The 22,778-nt window shown below is 47.3% G+C and overlaps 1 non-coding gene across 1 annotated transcript; it reads left to right on the top strand.

The window, feature by feature from the left end:
• The first annotated feature begins 212 nt into the window (after positions 1-212).
• On the top strand, positions 213-284 carry trnae-uuc (transfer RNA glutamic acid (anticodon UUC)). The gene has a single exon. It is a non-coding gene; the product is annotated as a tRNA-Glu (tRNA).
• Positions 285-22,778: the final 22,494 nt, after the last annotated feature.

Below are 22,778 nucleotides of genomic sequence, written 5' to 3'. Positions count from 1 at the left end.
TTAAGTAAAGGATCTCAGTAGTTCTTCCTCCCAACAGTTACAAGGATTTGAAACAACTGAGTCCACCTGTGATTTATATCCACTCTCTGCTGGTGTCTTCAAAGGTTAGCACTGTCATGATAATTAGTTTTTCATCAACAGTAAAACAAGTATCAGAGTTCAGAGGTTTTTTTTTTTTTTTTTCATTTTCAACAGTTTGCCTAGCACTCAAGTCCCATATGGTCTAGCGGTTAGGATTCCTGGTTTTCACCCAGGTGGCCTGGGTTCAACTCCCGGTATGGGAATTTGTGTTTAATAAGCATGTAAATGCACAGTTACAGAGCAGTGTCTGTAGTTCCAGCAATGGCCCACTCATGCCAGACTCCAGGACATAACACATCCTCTGTTATTAGACAAAGCTCAATGCCTTCACCCTTTCAGAAAAAGTCCTCTGAGAGGGGATGGTCGTGTGTTGACGACCTTGATGCTTTCCGTGAAAATTTCAATCTGACTATACTGTAACTAAGTCAATTTTCCTAAGTATAGCTGACAATCCTCTTCTATAGGATCACAAACAGTAGAGACACAACTGGATCCAAGTTCACAGGTGTTACAGACAATGAGCTGCCCCAGGGTATACTGCCTGTGTTCTCCTAAACTCTATACCTTTATACTTTTAGTCAGAGGGATGGATTCCACCCCCTTAGACCATCTTCCTTCATTTTAAGGTTACACAGGTTCGTCACACAGGTTTTTCCATTATTAGTTTCCCTTTTTTAGACATGTCTGTATACTATTTTCTCCTCATTCCTTTTTTAAGATGCTAGTGGACCATGCCCCGCCCATGTCTCCCTGCTCTAGATGGACAGGTTTCCCCTGCTCTGTAGCCTGTGTTTAGTCTTAGTTTTGGTACACATTTACTTTTCTCTAAGACTTATTTTAGCCAAGCCTCCATCCTGTCCATACTTATTTTCTTGTGCATGCCATTGATCCCTTACATACTGTACATGCCATTACATGCCATTGTTACGGCCCCCAGTGGAGATGTCCTTTGGGTTCTTGCCGTTCGCTGAGGGATCCGCGACTCTGCAGCTGTGGCGTCATTGTCCATGGACCGCGCCTCCTCACCCGATTGGCCTAGCACCTGAGCTCCCCACCAACCGGCTATGTCCACATCTCCGCACGCCAGTACTTAGGGAGTGCTGATTCACAGTGCGCGCAGGCAGACCCTGGGCTATCTGTTCCGATGCTTTGGTTATTGTTACGCATTGTGTTATGTTATGAGCCGACCAAAAAGGGGTCGTTTGCCTCGTTGTATGTTCTGGACTGTGTGTGTGTCCTGTGATGTGTGTGTGCTGTGTTATGGGAGTGCAGTCTGGCCCAGTTGTGATGTTCTAATTTAGGAACTGCTTAAAACATGTTGGCTGTGATAACCAGTTAACCCTTTTGTTAGTGTTTTGTACTCAGCTTGTAGCTGAGAATTGAATGCATCTCGTTGGTTAACCTTTACGGTGTTACGGGACTACGTTCCCACCTTACGTTCGCGTATTGTGTTCTGGTTGTGTTGTTTTGTGTTGTTTTTTGTTGTTATTGTGTTTTTTTTATTATTTGTACCAGCTACTGGTGATATGACAAATTCTGGTGCTTTTGGTTCCTTATTAGCCGTTGGCGTTGTTCTTTTGTTTACCTTGTGATTTATGTTGGCACCAGAACTTGTCCCTCCCTTAGTTATTGTTATTGTTATTGGAAAGCCCAATTTTCTTTGGATCTGTAAATAAATATCCACTTGCCTTTTCACACCTTGGCTCTTATGTTCCTCCCACCTTACCCCTAGCATTTTGGGTTGTAACATAAATGGGGGCTCGTCCGGGATCCTTTTTCCCCATAGGTTCCCGATTGTAGTGGGATATTGTTTCAGGCCATTGGAAAGCGGAGCTGTAAGTAAGAAAATGGCAACCGATTGTGTGCAATTGTTTTTGGCTTCTCCGACACTGGAACTCTTGGAAAAATGCAGAAAAGTAGATTTAGTGGCGATTGCTACTAAATTTGACATTTTGTTTCCAAAAACAATTGTTAAGAGTGACTTAAAGTCTTTGATAATGACAACTCTGAGTGAAAGAGGCATTTTGCCTAGTGTTGGTGAACCATGTGAAAGCTGACCCCAGTACCAGCACGGAAGTGCCAGGTAAAGAGGCGGGGGATGTGCCCCTAGCCTCCACAGCCCGTGGTGTGGACCAACATGATCCAGGAAGGACCCCGTTCTCCCTGCCACGTTTTGATCCTTCACCATGGACTGGTTCAGGGTCTAGGATGGAGGCGCGACTGAAGGTCCACCTCGCTCGTATGCAATTAGAAGCCCAAGAGAGGGCCCGGCAAGTTCGATTTGGAAGAAAAGAGGCTTCAGATTGAGGCAGACACCGCTGTTCGAATTCGGCAGTTGGAGCTTGCCGTCCAGCATCCCGTTCCTGCCTCGGTTATTCCCCAGCAATCAGCGCTACTGTCTGAAAAGTCGGATATTCCTCTAGTCAGCAGTAAGACACCCATGTTTGATGTGAGTAAAAATATTTCCCTGGACCCAGTGTTTCGAGAAACCGAAGTAGATATGTATTTCCAAGCATTTGAGAGGATTGCTATTGCTTTGCGTTGGCCTGAAGAAATTTGTGCCGTATTAGTCCAATGTAAGGTGCATGGAAAGGCCCAGGAGGTCATTGCAGCCCTTCCGTTACAAGATAGTTTGGATTACGAAAAAGTAAAGAAGGCTATATTAGGAGCATATGAGTTGGTGCCTGACGCGTATCAACAAAAATTTAGGAAAACTAGGAAAGCTCCACAGCAGATGTATGTGGAATTTTCTCGAGTGAAAGGCTGTTTGTTCAATAAATGGTGTTATGCTTGTAATTTTGATGATTTTGATTCATTAAGGGAACTTATTATGTTGGAAGAATTTAAGCAATGTTTACCTGAACGTGTGGTGACTTACTTAAATGAGAAGAAAGTTAAAACTTTGGTCAAAGCTGCAGTACTGGCGGACGAGTTTGCTTTGACTCACAAACCCGCTTTCAACTCTATTATAATCACTCGCTCTCCCAAGCCTCCAGGTGAGGGCAGTAATAGACCGAAAAACAATGTACAGGAAGAAAGAGAGTGAAAGGGCAAGAGGATAAGGAAGGTTTGGATCCATGTTTTAAGCCCTTCATCTTGGAAGGTGTTGTTTCACTCTCGGGTAATGAATTAGATCAGAAACTGATAACCATGTTGAGAGATACAGGAGGTTCTCAATCTGTTATTTTGTCTAATGCGTTACAGTTTCCCCCAAAATCAGCGTGTGGTTATAGTGCTATTTTAAGAGGAATGTCAGAATGTAAGAAGGTCCCACAACTCTGCCGGACAAGCTAGAGGCTGTGATGGGGTCCACTTCTAACCTGGAGGAAGTGAAGACTGTGGCGAAAACCGCAAGATTTAGTGAACTACAAGGACTGGATCCAACCCTCCGAAGGTGCTTCGAAGGGCTGGTGGGTAATGAAAGTACGCTAGGGTTAGGTTTGTCTAAAAAGAGGAATGCTCAGTTGTTCATAGAGAACAATGTGTTGGTGCAAAAAACAAGATGAGGCTAAGTTTTGCCGTACTTGCCACACTTGCCAGTTAGCCGGGAAACCCAATCAGACCATTCCCTGTGTCCCACTGTGTCCAATCCCGATAGTAAAGCAACCGTTCGATAAAATTCTCATTGATTGTGTAGGTCCATTACCCAAAACCCGCAATAGAAATCAATATTTGCTAACCATAATGTGTACCTGTCACGGGGTGTGGGTGGTGTGGTGAGAAGGAGGAGAGGTGAGGACCCAAATGCAGGACAACTGAGGTTTATTCTTTCCCGGGATTTCCAGGACGAACACAAACCACAAAACCAAAAACTGAATGAAACGGTAACTCGAAAGACCGAGTGAAACGGTCACTACACAAACACAAATACTACAAGGGGCATCCACAGTATCCAACTAGAACAATAACTAATGCTTCAGCAGCGAACAAAGGAAGAGGGGAGGTATAAATAGAGGAAACACAAAAGGTAATCAAACACAGGTGAAACCAATAAACACAGATAACTAACAAAGCTGCCAGGGACCAGAACACAGGAAAAAGGAAGTCTTAGCAAAATAAGAGTCCTCTGGAAGGAAGTTCCAAGGGGACTCATGACAGGACCCCCCCCTCAAGGCCGGATACCAGACGGCCCACGAGCTCCACCAAAAGTCCAGGGTGGCAGGGGGTGGGAACACAGTTTATGACCCCTAACAGGGCAGAGTTCTGGGTCGATCCGCTGATCAGCTCCTGGGGCACACAAAGTCTGAGGCCATTCCGGAGGACGGCCTCTCTGACAGGCGAAGGTTGGGGCCGTTCGGGAGAACAGCCTCCGAGACGAGCGAAAGTCCGAAGCCGTTCGGGAGGACGGCCTCGCAGGCAAGCGTGGGTCCGAAGCCGTTCGGGAGGATGGCCTCGCAGGCAAGTGTGGGTCCGGGACCGTTCGGGAGGACGGCCTCTGAGACGGACGAAGGTCCGGTGCAGTTCGGGTGGACGGCCACGCAGGCAAGCGTGGGTCCGGGTCCGAAGCCATTCGGGTGGACGGCCACGTAGGCAAGCGTGGGTCCGGGTCCGAAGCCGTTCGGGAAACTTAGGTAGCCGCCGCATTGGCGGCGACAGCTCCGGGGACTCTGGAGACGGCAGCCGACGAGGTGGCGCTGGGGACTCTGGAGACACTGGCGGCAGAGGAGATGCAGGGGATGCTGCTGCTGAGACGGCCGGGGAGGCTGCTGCTGAGACGGCCGGGGAGGCTGCTGCAGAGGCGGCTGAGACTGCCGGGGAGGCTGCTGCAGAGACGGCTGCCTCTTCCGGTGAACTGGAGACTGAGGGACTGAGGGCGCCGGTGACTGAGGGGCTGAGGGCGCCGGTGACTGAGGGGCTGAAGGGGCGGCGAGGAGCGGGCTGAGCCTCGGCGCGTGTGGCTTGGCTGCGGCGCCGAGGGACAGGGACTGGCAGCGGCGGCGGCTGCTGCGGCACAGGAGACGAAGGCAGCGGCTGCTGCGGCACTGGAGACGAAGGCAGCGGCTGCTGCGGCTGCTGCGGCACAGGAGACGAAGGCAGCGGCTGCTGCGGCACAGGAGACAAAGGCAGCGGATGCGGCACTGGAGACGAAGGCAGCGGCTGCTGCAGCACTGGAGACAAAGGCAGCGGCTGCTGCGGGCCTGGAGACGAAGGCAGCGGCTGCTGCTGCGGCACAGGAGACGAAGGCAGCGGCTGCTGCGGCACAGGAGACGAAGGCAGCGGCTGCTGCGGCACAGGAGACAAAGGCAGCGGATGCGGCACTGGAGACGAAGGCAGCGGCTGCTGCAGCACTGGAGACAAAGGCAGCGGCTGCTGCGGGCCTGGAGACGAAGGCAGCGGCTGCTGCTGCAGCACTGGAGACGAAGGCAGCGGCTGCTGCGGGCCTGGAGACGAAGGCAGCGGCTGCTGCTGCGGCACAGGAGACGAAGGCAGCGGCTGCTGCGGCTCTAGAGACGAAGGCAGCGGCTGCTGCTGCGGCACAGGAGACGAAGGCAGCGACTGCTGCTGCGGCACAGGAGACGAAGGCAGCGGCTGCTGCGGCTCTGGAGATGAAGGCAGCGGCTGCTGCTGCGGCACAGGAGACGAAGGCAGTGGCTGCTGCGGCTCTGGAGACGAAGGCAGCGGCTGCTGCTGCGCCGGCTCGGGAACCTCTGGTGACGGCTGCTCGGGAGTCGGCTGCTCGGGAGTCAGCTGCTCAGGAGTCGGCTGCTCGGGAGTCGGCTGCTCGGGAAACGGCTGCTCGGGAGTCGGCTGCTCGGCAGCTGTTGCGGAGGCCGTCCACCCAGATAATTCAAACAGATCAAGGAACTAATTTCACTTCCAATGTATTCCAACAGGTTATAAAAACGCTTAAGGCCCAGCATGTGACTTCCAGTGCGTATCACCCGGAGAGTCAGGGTGCACTCGAAAGGTGGCACCAGTCAGTGAAGAGCATGCTCCGTAAGTACTGTTTGGAAACCGAAAAAGAATGGGACGAAGGGTTGCCCTTCGTGTTGTTTGCAGCTCGAAATGCTACGCAGGAATCCCTAGGATTTAGTCCTTCTGAGCTAGTGTTTGCGCACACTCGCGCAGTCCACTGAAAGCTGTAAAAGAGACCATTTTGAATACTAGTGAGTCATCATGTAACATACTAACCTACATAAGTAGATTTAGAGCGCTTGCATAAAGCAAATCAGACTGCCAAGAGGACGTTAGAAAACACTCAGACAGTTATGAAACAGCATTATGACAAGACCGCTACCCATCGCCAGTTTGATATTGGTGAGCAGATTTTGGTACTTCTACCTCAACCTGGCTCCTCCTTGAATGCACGCTTCTCTGGGCCATACAGTATTGAACAGAAACTCAGTGACACCGATTACGTAATTCACACTCCTGATCGGCGACGACAGAAAAGAGTCTGTCATGTGAATATGCTGAAGCATTATTATGTTCGAGATTCGCCCACTACTAATGCCCCACATTCGTCCGAGACACACCATAGTGCAGCGATCATAGTGCGAGATGTTGTTATGGATGGTTCTGAAGACAGTGGACTAAAAATATGTCCCACTGTGCGACTGACTGCTAGACTCGCAAATTCAGAAGAACTGAAAATCTTCCCGCTGCGACTGACCCATTTGAATACGGAACAGCAAACTGATATAAAACAGTTAGTGCAAGACTTCTCTTGCTTGTTTAATGATGTGCCCACTCGGACCAATGTGTTAGAGCATGATATAGATGTGAGAGATGCTAAAACAGCATCCCTATAGAATAAACGCTAGTAAGCGGGCTGTGATGAAACATGAAACTGATTACTTATTGCAACATGGTTTGGCTGTCCCCAGTTGCTTGGTGGAGACCAAATCTGATGGTACCCCACGTTTCATCACAGATTTTCGTAAGGTAAATCATGTTACCGTTCCTGATTCATAACCACTTCCTCGCATGGAAGATTGCGTAGATAAGGTAGGTTCTGCTAAATTTGTATCGAAATTAGATTTACTGAAAGGGTACTGGCAAGTCCCCTTAACCCTCTGGGGTCTGAGGGGGTTTTTGGGGCCTGGACAAATTTTGACATGTCCTGACATTTGTGCTTTTTTCAGTGTTTTTTAAACATATTAATGTCTACCAACATAACACTGTAATCAGCACAAAATTGGCTACAATAATATGTGAGCTTCAAGTTTATACATTATTGTGTTTTTGAGAAAAAAGTGTTTATGCATGGCTAGTGAAAAACTACAATTTTTTACTCACTGAAATAAGACCATAAAACACAAACAGAACATTGGTTCACAAGACTTTGGAGACCAGCATGTTGTAGGCTAAAGTGTTTACTTCAGAGTGCTGTGAATGTCATCTTGTTCACACATTCACAGTAAACAATACACTGATTTAAATTTTCTAAGACACTTTTTGTCCAGAAAGGCCTTATGCAAGAGGGTGTGTCTGAGGATGAATAGTCATGTGATTTTCCTGAGAACACAAAAGACGCACTGAACGACCAGACAAAGGCGCGCATAATGAGCCTTTCAGTCAATGTAGATGGGACGGATTAGTGCTGCACAATACAACACAATGAGGAGCCAAACGATCCTCATTTGAGTTAAAATCAGTGTTTTTACTCTGAGGACAAGCTAAACTGTTTGTCTCTGTGTGGAATGTAAGGAGCGCCGCTTCACGTGCGTAACGCGCCATCATCCAAACGCGCCGAAAAAGTGAGTAAATTCTATGAAGTTTGATATTTTGTGTCATTTCTCGGGGGTGTGCACATATTTACCTGGTTCACCTGAGATTATTTACATGTGAACAGTGGACAGTGTACAAGGCAGGACCGCATTACCTGTAATGAGGTGAGACAGGAAAAAACGGACTTCTCCTTGCGTTCATACGGATTAAATAAAAAGTGATGATTTGTTTTTGACTTGAATTGTTTCACTCAAAAGAAAACATTTCAAGCTTTCTAGCCATATAATTCTTATTTTTATGAGCCAAGTATTCGCTGAGATTCTGGTTGTTTTATTTACGCGTCTGTGAAGAGAAATGGCAGAGACAGAAAAGTCCGAGAGCGCACCCTGTCGGCTTTCTTTATTTAAAAAAAGCACAACGTTTTGTTGTTATTATGATGGTATACCACTAAAACTAGACCCTTTACAGATTTGAATGATATACTTCTTTTATCTGTACGATCAGAATTGACGGAGTAATTTAAGTTTGTTTCGGCCTTATCAGAAAAAGATGCGTCAAAACGCGCCGGCGCGTGCGTCGACCCCAGAGGGTTAAGACAATGTGTTTCCTCTTAAGACCTGTAGTGCCTTGCACATACTTTTAGGCTGCAAAATGACAATCTTCAACACAAAATATACATGAGTATTTTATCACTCTAACATTTCCCTCCTGTTTGTCATTTTCAAAGTAGGTTCAGGGCCTTCCATCTTCCTTCGGGGATTTTCTGGAGACCCGTCATAGTAACTAAACAAGTAAGGGATAAGCGCAGTTCCACGAGGGGTTGGCCGAAAACCTTCAGAAAGGAAAAATTCCCAACCGGCCCCCATGCCTCTGGGCAACCACCTCTGGTCCTCTTATGGAACCTAATACAACTTAACTGTACACATATGATCATGTGTAATGGTCAGCAGGCTTTATTCTTTATACCCACCTCTGTTCAGGGAGACAAATGGAATTGTAACTACAGCTATGCTGTTCTGGGGAAGACATACTTGTATGCCTGTTTGGTCAGCCCTGTGGTCAGAGCATGTGGTGTTTATAGAGTTTGTCACTGTTTTTGCACAACCAAAGCTACTAAGTAGTCCTACAATGAGGAGCAGCCAAAGGTAAGCCATAGCTGGGAGTAAGGATCAGTTGGTTTCTTCGGCAGCCAAGGGTTTTGATACTGGCCGACTTCCTCCTTACTCGGCTTCTAGTGGTTGCATTATTTTACAGTGACTCTGGTGGATCCAAGTAGGTCTCTCCTGGATCTTAACTGCCGTGGGCGTGGTCAGGATCACTGTATAAGGTCCCTCCCACTTGGGAGTTGACCAGGTTTTCCTCTTTATGACCTTTATTAGGACTTGGGCACCAGGCTTGACTTTCTGCACCTCTGGAGACAAAACATCTTTTGGCAGATTATTTGCACTCATGACTTCTTTGATTTGTAACATTTTGCTCATCCACTCAGCAAGAGTGGTCTCTCCTTGGCGTTTTTCACACACATCTTCACAAATGGGGAGAGTAAAGGGTCTTCCATACAGGATCTCAAACGGGGTCAGGCCTTTATCCGTTGGCGTGACCCTCATATACATTTTTACAAGAGGAAGACACTCTACCCATGTCCTCCCAGTCTGCTCCATAGTCTTTCTCAGTCTCATTTTTATGGTGCCATTAGTCCTTTCAACCAATCCTGCACTCTGTGGATGGTATGAACAATGGTTCTTCAACTCGAACCCCAGGTGTTTGGACATTTGTGTCACTACTTCATTTACAAAATGTGGACCATTATCACTGTAGACTCGCTGTGGAATCCCATGATCTGGAATAATGTTCTTGCACAGCGCTTTAGCCACTGTCAGTGCATCAGCGCTTTTGCTAGGCACAATTTCAACCCATTTAGATTATGCATCTATCAAGACAAGGCAGTACTTGTATGTCTGACATTGCGACAACTCTATAAAGTCCATATGGATAACTTGGAATGGATAGTCTGGGTTGGGGAATCTCCCTCTCTTTGGTCTGAGATTTCCCTGTGGGTTATGCTTACAGCAAGTCAAACAGGATTTTCAAAAATTTTTTGAGTAGTTATTGAATCCTGGTGCGTGGAAATACTTTTCCACTGCATATACCATCCCTCCTGTTGACACATGGCAAGGCTCATGTGTCAAAATAGCTGCCGTTTGATAAAGACTTCTAGGTAAGCAAAATTTGTCTTTGATTTTAAAAAGGTTTTGCTCTATCGTGGCTCCTTCTTTGGCTCCAGAGCTGTTGTTCAGCTGGTGGGGCTCTTTTCTGCATGTCTGAAAGGACCTCATGATCTATGGGCTGTCTTACTTCTTCTAGAGCATATAGATTACATTTGCCAAAATGTCCCTGTGCAGCTGCCTTTGCTGTTGCATCTGCCTTCGCGTTCCCTATGGACACAGGGTCACTCCCTTTGGTATGTGCAGCACATTTACAAATGGCCACCTGCTTTGGCAACATAACAGCTTGCACTAACTCTTTTAGAAGGGAGGCATGTTTAACTGACTGTCCTCCCGCTGTCTTCATTCCCCTGCGAGCCCATTGTGCAGCAAAGAAATGGAGTGTTGAAAAAGCATACTGGCTATCTGTGTACACTGTAATGCTTTTCCCCTCTGCTAGTTTGCAGGCCTGTGTTAGAGCAATTATCTCTGCAGCTTGTGCTGAGAAATGTGAAGGAAGTTGGCCTGCAACACAAACATCCTGTAGTGAAACCACAGCGAAACCACACATGTTTTCCCCTTTGTCATTCTTAAAACATGACCCATCCACGAACCACACTTCCCCTTCATCTAAGGCCACATCCTTTAAGTCACTTCAAGGTTTACATCTTTCCTCAGTATTAGTAATGCAACAATGTGGTGTGCCTTCCTCAGCTGTGGGTAGTAGGGTCGATGGGTTAAGTGTGGAGCATCTCTTTATGGTCAAATGTGGCTGGGACATTAGGAGCGCCATGACTGACAAAGGTCTGGCTGGTGACAAAAATGATATCTTAGTTTCTGTCAGAAGTAAGTCAACTGAGTGTGGGACTAGCAGTGTAAGTGGGTGGAAAAGTACTACTACTGAGGCCTGCACTGCCATTGCTGCTGCACACACAGCTCTGACACATGCAGGTAAGGCACAAGCCACAGGATCCAACCTTTCAGAGTAATAGGCTACTGGCTTCGGTTTTCCTCCTGACAGCTGAGTCAGCACTGAGGTCATGAACTTCCCTTTGCAGTCTCAATCTGGCAGACCCAAAACTGGTGTGGTCACTAATTTTCCTTTTAACTCACTGAAAGCCTTCTCACCTTCTGGAGTCCACTTTATTTCCTGCTTCATGGCCATTGGGGTCTCATAAATAAAATCTAACAGGGGTTGGGTCACCTGAGCATAGTCTGGAATTCACTGTCAACAATAATTACACAGCCCCAAAAATTGCATAATTTGTTGCTTAGTGATAGGTTTACAGGCTTGCTGAACAGCTATTTTCCTAGACTCCGTTAGGGCTCTGCCTTCTGGTGTTAGTTTATGACCCAGGAATACAACTTAAGAAGTAGCCCACTGCAACTTTTCTGGGGATGCTTTGTTGCCTGTTCTTTCTAAATGTTTGAATAGTGCTATTGCAGTGTCTTTATTGTGTTGCTGAGTGTCTGATGCAATTAAAATGTCATCAACATAGGTCAAAATTTGGCTGTGTGTAGGCACGTGAAATGTAGATAAGCAATTTTCTAATTCTGATGCAAATATAGTGGGGCTGTCCACATAGCCCTGTGGTAACCTAGTGTAGGTGAGTTTCCTTCCCTCAAAGGTAAACCCAAACCATCCCTGTGAATTTGGATGTACTGGTATAGAGAAAAAAGCGTTACTGAGGTCCACAACTGTAAACCACTTCATCTCAGGTTTTACTTGATTCATCAGGGTGTGGGGATCTGGGACACAGGGTGCTCTACTATCAACGGCCTTATTGACTTCTCTCAGATCCTGTATCATCCTCCAACTCTTCCCATCAGCCTTTTTTACTGGGAATATGGGGGTATTGCACTGAGCCTCTGGGGCTCTCACCAGGATCCCTGCATCAAGCATCTCCTGTACCACAGGTCTGATCCCTAGAAGGGCGTCTGGTTTAAGGGGATACTGCTTTATCCTAGGCCTATAATCAGATTTAGCCCTGATAATGACTTCTGGAGCTGTAGTCATTAGGCCTACATCAGTTTTACTTCGAGACCAGAAGCTGCCAGGCACCGCAGCCAAACACGGATATACCTCCTCCAGAAGTAACACTCATTCTCGGTCATCTTCCCCCATGTGGGCACGGGGAGTGGCTGTTACAACCCAATTCAAGTTTCTGTAAAAACAGTTTCCCACACTATTACTAAACCAGCCCCCTTCATCCTCATGCCAATCACAAATACTCTCAGCTTCGTTCAAAAACTACTTCAACTGCTCCCAATACATATCATTCGTCTTAGACACTGACAAATGAGGATTAGGTGTCCATCCTTTTACAAGACGTTTAGCTTCCTGAGTGAGGCCTACAGAACAGACTGCTTTTCCTTTTCTGTCAGTGTAAAGAGTCTTAAGAGTTATTCTTTGCGGTCCTAGTTTTTCAAACTTCTGTACATAATCAAAATCGGGGCCTGGAGTGTGTTTATAGTAAAGGGTAACATGCATGTGCTCTGGAGTGAGGCTTTCTGTGTGTGGTGGTTGAGGATCAAGCAACAGGCGTAGGAGCTGCTCCCCTGTCCGTCCAGGGTCAGGCATGGGCAGATCTAGGGACCACCAATAGTGGGGCGCCCCTTGTTTTAATACTACGTAGGAGGGAACCTCCTCCCCTGGACCTATTGCAGCCATTCCATTGGTGGTGGGCACCAAGGATATTTTTAATTTGCTCAGCAGATCTCTGCCCAATAGATTCACGGGACAGCTTGGGCATAAAACTGCCATTGCCTTTTCCCGAAAGCCAGATGCCTCATCCTCAATCACAAAACTTTGGGAGTAACTACAAGGAGTGACCTGCCCATTTGCTGATTTCACAAAGATATGTTTATCACCTCTTGCCACCCCAGGAATTCTGTCCCTCAATACTGTTCTGTCTGCTCCTGTATCACACAGGAATTTTATTTTTATTCCGTTAATTTTCAGCATTCTAATGGGCATCACTTTATTCCCTTCTGCATTATAATAAGTCTCCACAATTTCCTCAAGGTTCAGCATTTCATCAATTGAGGGGTCAAGTCATGCCTTGGGGTTATGGGGTTCTGGCGTGTTATACTCGTCAGGCCTCCTATACCTTTTCCTGTCCTGTCCCTGTCATGGTCGGTCACACTCTCAAGCGAAGTGACCTGGTCGACCACAGTTATAGCATGTGTCATCTTTTTCTCCTTCATCCCTAAACCTTCTATCCTGTCTGGCTGAGCCTCCTCTGCCCCTGCCCCTTCCTCTGAATCCTCCTCTGTTGTACTGCTGAGGGCCCCCCCGGGCTCCGCCACTGCTCATAACATCCAAAAGCGCAAACACAGCAGCCTTAGATTGCTGCTCTGATTTATGTTTTTGCATGTCCTGTGCATGCTGCGCATAATTCATTATCTGAGTGACTCCATCTGTGGGAGTATTGATGTTATGTTTCCGTATGTGGTGGGTGATGGTTGGGCGGAAACCACTCAGCAAGGCTTGTTTCAGCTGTTGCTGATAGGCAGACCCAGGGGCCTCCTCAGGGTCCAATCCACTGTTTGCTTTAAACACTTCCTCTAACCTTCCTCTGTAGTCCTGCACATCCTCACCTTCTTTCTGTTTACATTGGGCAATAACTTGGTAATCAGGAGGTTTAACAAATGCATCTCGTATTCTATCCATCAATGCCGTAGCTTGATTACCTAGGGCTGGGTCTCCGTGAGGCAGGACCACTCCTGCTGGGGCCCGCCCTGTGTATCTTCCCCTCACTCCCCCATACCTATGCCCTAAAGCTTTCCTACATACTGAGTCTAGCTCTTGTCCATCTAAGTTATAGGTTTGTCTGAGTTGTTGCAAATTAACAATCCACTGGCGGATGTTTGCTAGGGGGTCCCCTAATCCTTTTACTGCATCCTCTAATTCTTTACAGGACCAAGGCCTTCTCACTAGGAGGAACTGCCTTTTGATCTTGTCCCACTCCATAGTGGGGATTAGGTACTTCTATAGCTGGGAAGATACTAGCAGGATCTACTAGTGGTGGCCAAGGCGGCGGGTCAGGATGGGGCCCCATCCTTCACCCATCGCCCTGAAGGTCCCTAAATGGACTTAACTTTGACATGGCCTCTGCCAGTTCTTGGGCCTCATCAATTAAAGGACCATACAGATTTCCTGATCTAGTGTGGCTAGGACTGGTTAGGGCAGGTCCGGCCATAGGAGGTGGGGTTGCAGCTGGCCCCGCTGCCCCCATCACAGGTGCAGCAGCCGCGGCAGCCGCAGCAGCCGCAGCCGCTGCTTCTTCTTGTTGAATTAGCGCTTGTGGGCGCCCTACAAAATCAGCTGGATCCTCTTGGAGGGCTGCTATGAGGGACTTTTTATCTTTCCTTTTCTGCCTTCTTTTTTCAGCTTGCTCTTGCTACTTAACTGCCTCAATTATCTGTAATTTAAATTTATCAGTTTTCTTAGGTTCTGCTATAGCCATTTCTGCTTTCAATTGAGTTACCAATTTATCGCATGCGCAGGTTTCCAGTTTTCCAGGAAACTCATACTTTTTCTTCCATTCACCCAAATATCTTGCTGATCCTGGGGAATAGGTGTTCATAAATTTAACCCCCGTTAATTGGGGTTTACTGTTTCCCTTTCCCATAGTTGCAACTTGGCACAAGCAAACGATCAGTCACAACAGCGTGGGGATCGTCCACTGAATCAGGCTTCTACAGGTACTAATTACCTGCGGATACAGCCGTCCACCACACTCAACTTTTCAATTTTTACTTGTGCCCAACAAATAACACACAGTTTCAGTGGGAAGTGACACCGTTCTACTTTCTACAATTGCCTGTCCAACGTTCCCTTTTCATCAACAAACAAACAAATAAACAAGCATTCACATTCACTCCACAGTACTGTTTAATGCCTTCCTAGTGTCCCTGACACTGGATACCCCTCAACCATGTCCCTGACATGGGAGTTTAGTTTGCCATGGTCTTTTATCCAGCTGTCCCTGACAGGTATCAAGGGGTCTTGTCTAACAATTTTCACCGTCCGTGCATTCGAATCAATTTGAGTCTAATCCCGCTTTAATTTAGACTCACACGTTATTTTTACCTCGTCTTTCCGCGGTGGGTGTCCTTTTTGGTTTCCGTCAGACAGCAGGGCTGAGAGGATCTTTCCAGACGGGGACCAGCCGACCTCCCAACGAATTCACGCGGGCGGATTTTCTCCAGCCGTCTAACAGCTGACTGTGCACAGATTCACGGCGTCCTTGTCCTCCTCTCCATCCAAACTGTCGTATTGGAAACCGGGCGGAAACACCAAAACAACTGTTGGGTTCTTTACCTAAGGACTCACCACTCTCAAGAAAGACAGCAAACGTTTGCTTATTTCTTGCAGCAAGGAGAGCACCGACAGAGCCTGCACTTTTACAGCGTCAGTCTCCTACAGCACTCTGTCGGATACTTCCCCGTTACTGCCTTTTATTCACACAAGTTGAATGCACGGACATTACCAAACAAGGACATTTTTATTCAGAGAGTTCATTGTGCTGACCTGGGGCATTTCTTAGTTACACACATCCTGCTATTGTAACATGTGCTTAACCATCACTTACAACATTGAAGCTTAAGACAATGTGTTTCCTCTTAAGACCTGTAGTGCCTTGCACATACTTTTAGGCTGAAAAATGACAATCTTCAACACAAAATATACATGAGTATTTTATCACTCTAACATAGGCAAAAGCTGCTCACCAGACCTGAGAGACCGTGCTGGACTATGTGGCTTTAAAAGGTCAGAGATGTATTGAGGTGCTAAATTATTTAGGGCTTTGTAGGCCATTAACAATACTTTAAATTTGACCCTGAACTGCACAGGGAGTCAGTGTAAGGACGCTAAGACAGGAGTTATGTATTCCCATTTATGTGTTCCCGTTTAAAAACGTGCAGCAGCATTTTGGACCAGTTGCAACCTTGCAATTGAGGCCTGGCCAACACCAACATAGAGGGCATTACAATAATCATTCTGGCTTGAAGTACAAGCATGTATAACCTTTTCAAGATCTTTTCCTGTTAAAAACGGAGTTGACCTGCTTATCCATTTTAAAATCACTGTCCAATAAAACACCCAGGTTTCTAGCAGTTGGTTTAACATAAAGTTTGAGGGAACACGTCTCAGGGAAAGGGTCAACACGGGCTCCACTAGGTCCAAATACCAGCACTTCAGTTTTAGTCTCATTAAGACTCCAAATTTACTGCCAAGACATGCCTTGAAATCCACCATGCATTCCAAAAGTGGTGTTAAAGCATTTGTATCCCTCTGTTTTAGAGGAATATAGATTTGAATATCTACATACAAGAGCTTGTTACTTTGAATTGCTCTTTTGAAACTGGTCCAACCGGACATGGGGCTGAAACCCACAATTCTAAGATTAAGAGTCTCAGGCTTTACCAGCTGAACTAGTCAGGCTCGCATGTGGTGTGCTATAAACAAGGTCATGACTTAACACTGTCATCCAGACTTAGAAATAATTTTGTATTTTACAAAACAGCATGACAAGCCACACCCACACAACCCAAGTGAAGAGCAGAGTGGTACAGTGGGAGTGTGCTAGGCCCATAACCCAGAGGTCGATGGATTGAAACCATTCTCTGCTATACCTCAATGTTGCTGCTGCACCTCTGTGTTAAACCTGCTAAGCTCTTCACCCTCTTTGTTTCTTCCTTAGAACTAAACAAGCACATTACTCATGCATTCTGCGTTAATGTGGAAACTATTATGTTTATATCTCTGGAGAGACCTGAAAATGGCTGTCCACCAACGTTCACCATCCAACCTGACAGAACTGGAGAGGATCTGCAAGGAAGAATGGCAGAGGATCCCCAAATCCAGGTGTGAAAAACTTGTTGCATCATTCCCAAGAAGACTCATGGCTGTACTAGCTCAAAAGGGTGCTTCTACTCAATACTGAGCACAGGGTCTGAATACTTATGACCATGTGATATTTCAGTTTTTATTTTTTAATAAATTTGCAAAAATTTGCAAAAATTTCTACATTTCTGTTTTTTTCTGTCAAGATGGGGTGCTGAGTGTACATTAATGAGAAATAAAATGAACTTTTTTTGATTTTGGCAAATGGCTGCAATGACACAAAGAGTGAAAAATTTAAAGGGGTCTGAATACTTTCCGTACCCACTGTATATGTTCGAGGGGCAGACACAGTCTCTATGTGGTTTGAGGGGGGCGGCGGCTCTAAGGAAACTGCAGAGAGGCGTTTTAGAATGAGTCTCTGCATCCCGGCCCCCACCCTGGATTGTCAGGCTTTAGGTCGGCTAATAAACTCGGCCAAATTTCTAGAGATGAGAGCTGCACCATCCAAAGTGGGATGGATGCCATCTCTCCCTACCAGACCAGGTTTTCCCCAGAAAGTGGACCAATTGTCTATGAAGCCCACATTGTTTGCTGGACACCACCTAGACAGCCAGCGACGGAACGACGACATGGGGCAGAACACCCACACCTTGTCCCCAGGCCTCAGGGTGGGTCCGTGGGCCCGGTTATCATATACCCGCTTTTGTCGGGCTCCAGCGTCCTCTAAAGCCTCCCTGGCCAGTTGGTGGACCGTGCCCAAACGCTCCTTCAGGCATCTGTAATAGTCCAGCTCTGGTCCACCAGCGATTTCTGTCTCAGGGGGCTCCCCGAACACCAGGTCTACCGGTGTCCGCAGTTCCCTTCCAAACATCAGTGCCGCCGGTGTGCACTGACTTGACTCCTGCACGGCAGTTCTGTACGCCCACAGGACCAAGGGTAGGTGCCGGTCCCAGTCTCTCTGCTGACTGGTCAGGATGGCAAGCTGAGTGGCCAGGGTGCGGTTAAACCGCTCAGCCAGTCCGTCACTTTGAGGGTGGAGGGGAGTGGTTCTGGTTTTCTTCATGCCCAACCGCAGGCACACTTCCCCAAATACCCGACTCTCAAAGTTCCTCCCCTGATCGCTATGGAGTTCTTCTGGTACTCCAAACCGGGTGAACATTTCGTCCACCAACGTCTGTGCCGATGTAGCAGCACTCTGATCCGGCACCGCATATGCTTCTGGCCACTTTGTAAAGTAGTCCATAACACCAGGACAAAGCAGTTGCCAGCGTCAGTGACGGGGAACAGACCCAGGATGTCCACCCTGATCCTCTCCATAGGTGCCCCGACCAAGTACTGCTGCAGTGGCGCTTGAGAGCGTTGGCTGGGTCCCTTCTGCGCTGTGCAGATATCACAGCAGTGGACGTATACCTCCGCATCCTGTAGGCACCCCGGCCAGTAGAATCGCTGCCTCATCCGTCGCACCGTCTTCGCATTCCCAAAATGGCCGGCCCCAGCGACCTCCGGCCTGGGAAACCAGGAGCTGCAGCCGATCATTCCCCCTCCAGGTGCTCGCCACCGCCTGTAGATCACCCCGCGGTGGAGCTCCAGGTTGTTCCACTGTGAGTGCAGCAGCTTAACCTCAGGCCCCTGGGACGACATGGCCGGCCAGTCCGGGCGTGCCCCGGCCTCCAACCAGCTCTTCACCTTTTCCAGTACCAGATCAGATGCCTGCTGCTGTCTCAGATGCTCAACGGTGAATGGCTCCCTCGCCTCACCGACACCACTTGGTTCAGCTGCCGCCGCCACCAGCCCCAAATCTCGCTCTTCCAGGTGCTTACAGTACTTGCACTCATCCACCAGGCAAGGTTGTCTGGAGAGAGCGTCCGCATTTCCGTCGGACCACCACCCAAGCTAATTCTCCGGGCTGCTCCGGAGCTGCCCTTGGACCGCTAACAGAACCTGAGCTCGGTGGCTCCACACCAGCTAAAGGGGCTAGGCTAGCTGGCTTTTGTTCGAAGGTGCGGAGCCGCGCTTCCAAATCAGTGATCCTCGCCTCCAAGGCTAACAGAACCTTACACTTATTACAGGTATCATTATCACTAAAGGAGGCAGAGGAATAACTAAACATGTGGCACACCGAGCAAGAAAGAGAGAGAGAGGGAGAGGCCATGTTAGCTAAGCTAACTAGCTAGCTAAGCTATTCAACTACAGGGGGAGGAGGAACCCCCTGATAATTACATTCTGTATGACTTTGAAACCAGATACCGTGATGGGAGACATGAAGCGAATTATGTTTGTGCCATGGAGATGAGTGAAGAGGCTGACCCCTACCCGTTTTGTTACACGGGTGTTGATTGTGTGGCGGTGTTTATCAGACAGTTTAGACGCAAGAAGTACAAGGACTGTACGTTCATAGCGCATAACGCAGCAGGGTTTGACAGTTATGTTGTGCTCGACTATCTTGTGAGACAAAGCATTACCCCCCTAGTCATCATGAAAGGTAGCCGTGTCATCATGATGTATGATGAGGACTACAGCCAGCGCTGGATCGATTCATGCAGTTTCTGCCTATGAGTCTGGCTAAAACACCAGCCGCCTTAGGCTTTGATGGCATGGCCAAAGGGTAATTTCCTCACAAATTCAACACTGTTGAAAATGAATTTTATGAAGGCCCCTACCCCTCGCCAGAGCATTATGGGTATGACAAGATGCCCCAGAGTGAGCAGGTGAAATTCATGCAGTGGTATAATGGAGTTAAAGATGCTACTTTTAAAATGCAGGCCGAGCTGGCTTATTATTGTCGAAATGATGTTGCGGTATTGCACAAGGCCTGCAAGATTTACCGCATAGCATTCATGCAGTGTACAGAGACTGACCCTTTTGCATTCATGACTCTGGCATCAAGTTGTATGGGTGTTTTTAAGAAGCTCTTCCTGCCTCAGGACACACTGCCGCTCACCTATGATGGGATGTATCTGGAATGTAATAAAGCATTCTCAGATGTGTCTGTGCAATGGCTCGAATACGTGGCCTATTCTGAAAAGAGGGTGATCAGACATGCTCTGAGAGGTGGTGAACACAAGATTGGCTCCTACTGTATTGATGGATTTGATGCTGCCTCAAACACAGATCCAGCCGTCAAGGCATTTCTTGCAGACTACAAGAAGCCTGAGCATCTGAATCCTAGGGATGCACTATTCGGTGGGAGGACAAATGCTATGAAGCTCTTGCACGTGACAGAGCGTGCAGGGGGATTTCACATTACTACGATTTCACAAGCCTGTATCCTACTGTTCAGGCTAAGAAAGATTATCCGATTGGGCATCCCGAGATAATTGTAGGCAATTTTGACAGCATTGAAAATTATTTTGGCTTTGTCAAGTGTACTGTTTTGCCCCCTAGAGGTCTGTACCATCCTGTTTTGCCATACAGGTGCCATCACAAGCTCATGTTCCCCTTCTGTCGCAAGTGCTGCGAGGAGCTGAATCAGGGCAGTGGCTTCAGTCACACCGACTGTGAGAGACAGCTGACGGGGACGTGGGTTTCCTTCGAGCTTGAAAAAGCTATTGAGAAGGGCTACCAGCTTGTGAGCATTGATGAAGTGTGGCATTTTCCGAAAAAGACTAACACGTTATACTAACTAACACGAATATATTAAAAACCTTTTTGAAATGTAAGCAGGAGGCTTCGGGGTACCCCAAAAATGTCAAGACAGTGGAGGAAAAGCAGAACTATGTCCAGGACCATGAAAGCAATGAAGGTATAAGACTAAGCCCTGACAAGATTGCGGTCAATAAAGCTGTAAGGAGTTGCAACAAGCTTCTGCTAAATTCATTGTGGGGGCGTTTCAGCATGAGGACCAATATGGGCACATGTGAGTTGATCACTGAGGCTGAGCGATTCACAGAGCTCATGTTTAGTGACCATTTTGATGTCAGACAGTTTTGCTTCATATCTGATGAAGTAGCTATGGTTCAGTGGCGTCATAGTGATGACCGAGACGGCAGGGCCAGTGATGTGAATGTGTTTATTGGGGCTGCGACAACTGCCCACGCCAGACAAACGTTTAATGAAAAACATCAAACAGATAATGATGGAGAGCTTCACAGATATTTAATGAATACAGAGGCGTTTAATGAAAACAGATAATGATGGAGAGCTTCACAGATATTTAATGAATACAGAGGCGTTTAATGAAAACAGATAATGATGGAGAGCTTCACAAATATTTAATGAAAAAAACACAATAACAAAAGTATTTAATGATAACAACGGATAGGCATGGTACAATGCCGTTTTCACACTAGCCCTGCTGCCCAGGTGTCCACGAGGACTGACAGATTTTCAATTTCCGCAAAATTCTTGAAGCACCAGACTTCTTCACCTTAGATACGTTTCTCTGAAGTCTTCTGGTTTTGCAGAATAACCTCGGCAGCCCCCACGATTCTGGCGTTTTCAACAACCATGCCATTCTTGCGCAGGTATGCTGTGAGAGCCAGAATGAATCGGGCTGACCACAGTTTCTCCATAACAAAGTCAAAACGACGCTCCATTAATTCTGCAGGGAACCCGTAAAGACACTCGTGAGTTTCCTGGGACAAACAGTCGACCTCGCAGGCTTGGCACCATTTCTCCCGGTCGATCCAGCATTGAGCTAGCGCTCTATACAGCAGGTGCCCCACGGCTTGCTCCATCATCTTCACAAAGGCCGCTGACTGCTCTTCATCTCGGGGACGCGGTCGCTGTACCACACCCGATAGGGGTGTATGTTCCACTCTGTATGATTACGCCACGATATGATTTCCTCTCTATCATCACACGCTCTTATCAGAATGAAATCTGAAGCATGCGCATCAAAACGATTGGCGAATACCCTGAATAACTGCTGACTGTCAGGACTGGCCTATTGTATGACATAAGCATCGTTCTCATCACCACGCTGGTTGAGATCAGTACATATCTCATTGCGGAATATCGACCAATCCTCTACACCCATACTACGTGTCCCTCCCTGCCCAGTTTTCCCCGAAAAACACGACCCCCCCCTCACTATATTTAAACTCGTAAACGTACCCTGTAACACCCTCGTACAGCCATTCGCGGGGACCTGCAGCACCGCTAGACAAATGCCTTCTACGCTGCTTACGCGGCGCGTCAGGAACAGCCGTGCCACACGTACCTAGGTCACACGAAGCATGCGCGTTGTCACTGTTTCCGCTGACGCGCCCACCGCCGCATCTGCCCCTGATAATGACGTCGCTAGAGATTCCGCTGCTGCCCATGGTTGCTTGAAGTCGTACTTAGATAAAAATCATACTGAATGACCCACATACACCAACATTTATACACCATAACAGACACATCCCACGAGTAACGTCATGACCAATAGGAAAACAGCGACGCCTGGTGGGAGGAGAGCGTGACGCCGATTTTATGGTTTTATTATTTTTATGACTGTCATAAATAACAATCATAAAAAGTGACCCCCCCCCTCTTATGCCCGCAAAACAAACCATTCCTATACTACTATCAGTGTTACTTGTGTCACTTAATGTTGTATGATGGAACGTGTCCTTGTTGATGTACTGTGTACAAACAAATGTGTTTTTCCTAATAATTCCTAATTTGGTAATGGAAATACTTCTCGTGACAGCAAACACAACACATGAAAAATCGAGGTAGTGTGACTGAGTGGTCTAAGGCGCTGGATTTAGGCTCCAGTCTCAGTTGTGTCATGGTTTCATATCCCACCACTGCCATTATGCTGTCCTAGTTCTTCCAGCATTGGTGTGAGCTTTAAGACAATGACACCAACTTGTGAAAACTCAATAGAAACATCGTTGTTTGAAGCCCTGAAACATAATCTGATAATGCTGGACACATCAACCTAATGGTTATGGGTCCAGCATGATCAGATTATGTTTAGGTTGATGTGTCCATCTTCTGCTACTGCTGGAAAGCGTATGATACTATATATGTAGTCATAC

This window comes from Mastacembelus armatus, unplaced genomic scaffold (genome assembly GCF_900324485.2).
Source record: "Mastacembelus armatus unplaced genomic scaffold, fMasArm1.2, whole genome shotgun sequence".
Taxonomy (NCBI): Eukaryota; Metazoa; Chordata; class Actinopteri; order Synbranchiformes; family Mastacembelidae; genus Mastacembelus; species Mastacembelus armatus.
This window is presented reverse-complemented; position numbering and strand designations above follow the sequence as displayed.